This window comes from Anabrus simplex, chromosome X (assembly GCF_040414725.1).
Source record: "Anabrus simplex isolate iqAnaSimp1 chromosome X, ASM4041472v1, whole genome shotgun sequence".
Taxonomy (NCBI): Eukaryota; Metazoa; Arthropoda; class Insecta; order Orthoptera; family Tettigoniidae; genus Anabrus; species Anabrus simplex.
This window is the reverse complement of record NC_090279.1, coordinates 11,650,805-11,654,348: the sequence shown is the minus strand read 5'-3', so window position 1 is coordinate 11,654,348 and position 3,544 is coordinate 11,650,805.

Below are 3,544 nucleotides of genomic sequence, written 5' to 3'. Positions count from 1 at the left end.
ACACAACACACTAGGGTCAACAGCAGTTCAATTGGCACTGGTTGTATATGAGTCTTTTATAGTATGCTGCTTCAACAATAATGATTATAATAATAAAGGGATACATAAAAAGCAACACAGGTGAAATTTCACTCCACCTACTAATTTCGGCTTGGTAAAGCACATTATAACTAATGCGCATGCCACATTTGAAATAGGCTTATAAATAGGAACCGCTGAAGAAAAGAAACATCCTGCTGGTAAAATGTGGTGTGGGAAATTAAGAATTGTTGGTACTGAATTTGGCTTCATTTTAATTCCCACATCAAGAGCTTCGTTATGAAAACATTCCGGTGAGAAATGCTTCGAGCATAATGTTGAATGCTTTCCAGGCAAGAAATTATCCCTTCTTAATGCAATTACCCATATTCTTCCTTGCCTCATTAGCTTGAAAACTGAAATCAATTAAAGCACAATATTTATAATTACAGCACCCGGGAAACTGAAACTGTAACCAAAAAGAAAAAATTACACGTGATTTTTCGTATTGTACAGACACCTGACAACGACTTTATAAAGCATATAATCCTCTCACACCATCGTAGTTTGTCATTATATACGAAACCACAGATTAATTTAGGTAAATGTTAACCTTCTGCTCCCATCGAATTGAGCCTCATTTGATCATTATAACACTTTATCGAATATAAAAATGTGAATTTTTTCATAAAGCGAAATTCAGAGCTCTTACAGCAGTATTTTGACAAAGACCGCCAAAGAATATCCTTAAGCCTCTCAAGTTTCTTAAAATCACGTTCTGTTTGTGGCAATAAAACAATTATCTCGGCGAAGAACAGCTCACCAGTGCGCACTAGATAGTGTAGAAAGTAGGACAACCCACCCAGACGTGTAGGAAATTTCCGCTGGTTGCGAGACAAGGAACCACGGAGCAACGAAGAGAGAAGTTGGAAATACCTTCCTGAAACCCCTAAAAACGAAGTGAAATCGTCCAGACAGACAATCATCAAAATACCTCAGCCAATGAAAATTCGCCATTCTAAGTATTTCAGTGTTAGCGCTCTATTTTATTAGTCACTATAGGCTATCAATCAGAAGTTACAGATAATTTTGTGGGAATAATACTCCGATTTATAAAGCGTAAATAGTGGAGGAAGAAAATTTATTAGATGTGTGGCCGACAGTTAATAGAGTGAAACACGGGACAATCAGTTTTGCCGCAATTTCTCAACCACGTCACTCAGTCCGAAATATTCCAACCCAAGCCGTCAGAATTATTTCAAATTCAGTGATCAACTTTGCAACCACGATACAATAATGGAACCGCTATATTGGAATGTTCCAAGAAAATGAAAAGTTAATAATCCATGATGTAAAATTATAATTTATTATAATGCAATAATTGGTGACACTAATTGTCAGTAATAAAGATTTAAATGGTGGTTATTAAACTATTGTAATGCACTTTACATCAATGATGATCGAGATAACAATTAAGGCATTGTCAAATGTAAGATGAATTAGTAATGTGATAGTTAATTAATTAATTAATTTTATAAAAGTTCATAATCATTTAGAATGATAGTAAACTTCTGGAAATCTTCCAAGCTGGCGTTAGAACAAGATTTCAACACGTTTCCAGCTTGATAGTCTATGTTTATATTGTATTTTATCAGTCAGTAGAAGTAGGGGAGCTGTGGGTGTCCCAATCCACCTCGTCAGCATTATTTTTGCTGAGTCAGCACCGAGGTCATTGACCCTGAGATCATTGACTCCGGTCACGTGACTATGACGTCATCACCACGTGCTATTGTTAGTAAACAAAGCCACGTGCTTTTTTAACAGCCACGTGCTTTTTGATAGCTGTCTTCGACAACAACGCATCGCTAACCTCAGTGCTGCCATCTTAACGGGCCTAAACCTCAGTGCTGCCAACTTAACCTTACTAGCGCAAGATTTGAATAGGTAAACAAATCCACGTGCTTTTTTGACAGCTGTCATCCGCCATCTTGCATTGCTAACCTTTGAAATGTTAAACACCTAAGTGAGATCAAGCTATATACTTCGATGCCAGTGTCTTTAACGGAAACGTTCCTCGAGGTCACATACCTGGATGTTCTATGGTGCTGGCTATCCACACTGTTCTCAGCTTGTAGACCGGCTTCAACCACTTAATGCGACGATACTGTGCAAGTATATTGCTCTACTCAACTCCCAATTAGAGAGCGTCATACGGTCTGCAACCCTTAGTAACAAAGGAGGCAGAGAGCTGCTAATTTAATCACAAGGAAGATGGTTCTGGAGCCAACACTAACTCATATTTAACAGTTTTATTACATTGAAACAATTTATTTACCTTGGTACAAGCCTTAGCACAGAATACCATTCGCTTCCAGGCAACGGTACAACACAGAGTTCTTTGTTACCGGTAGGATCCCTCACTGTTGTAGCACTGAACCTCCTGAGAGGAGGAAGGGCTCCTCCTCACATTCAAGGCGCAGGTAAGGATCGTACTACGGATAGAGGGAGACACACTAGATTACTGTTGTGTGTCCAAGTAACTTACTTATTCAATGAGCACTGCTCTAGGAAGCGTACCACCTCATGGTGCCTACCCCCCTCCGTTTGGCAAGGGTCAGTGCTGTGCAACTATTAGTCTTAGCATTGAGACTAGTGGGGTCTAGTGTGGTGAGGTACTTCACTACTTCAAAGTGACCTCCACGTGCAGCCCAGTGTAGTGGTGTGTAACCACCACTAGTCTTAACGTTGAGACTAGTGTGGTTTAGTGTGGTGAGGTACATCATTACTTCAAGGTGACCTTCACATGCAGCCACATGTAGTAGAGGGTAATCATCAATAGTCTTAACGCTGAGACTAGTAGGTTATAGTGTGGTGAGATACCTCACTATATCGAGGTGACCCCACTGAGCAGCTTGTACACGAGTAGTACCCAGCAACTCCCCAGTAATACCTGCCTCCTCCAGCAGGTACATTACCACCTCCACGTGGCCATGTATGGCTGACAAGGAAAGTGCAGGCACTCCTTGTCTGTGGGTACCAATGTTCACATAAATGACACTCCTTCCAAGGGAGAGACAGTCCTCTAGACCTCGATTTTCTCCTTTCCTACCAGAGCCTCCACAACATGCAGCTGTCCCCTTCTGCAGCATGGTTCAAATCGGTGCGCATCCTGTCCACACAGGGATTTCTTGCAAGAAGGAAATTCACCACATTGATATATCCCTGATCAGCGGCCCAATATAGAATTTGCTGAAGGATTTCGTGACCCGGTTCGTACTGGAAGACCAGTTCCCGCCACTGTGGACCTTCCTCTCTTTTCCGCCAATCTTCTCTCTCTGGAGAGGAAGTTTCTCTCTCATCTCGCACGCCAGCTCTTTCTTCTCAACAACCTTCTCTCCGTCCTTACATGCACTTTCCTTTTCGTCCTCTCTATTCTTATATACTCTCTCTAACTCCTCTTCTCTCTCCTTACGCGCTTTCTCCACATCCTTTGCTTTCTTCTCAAACGCCTCTTCCATCTGTTCTA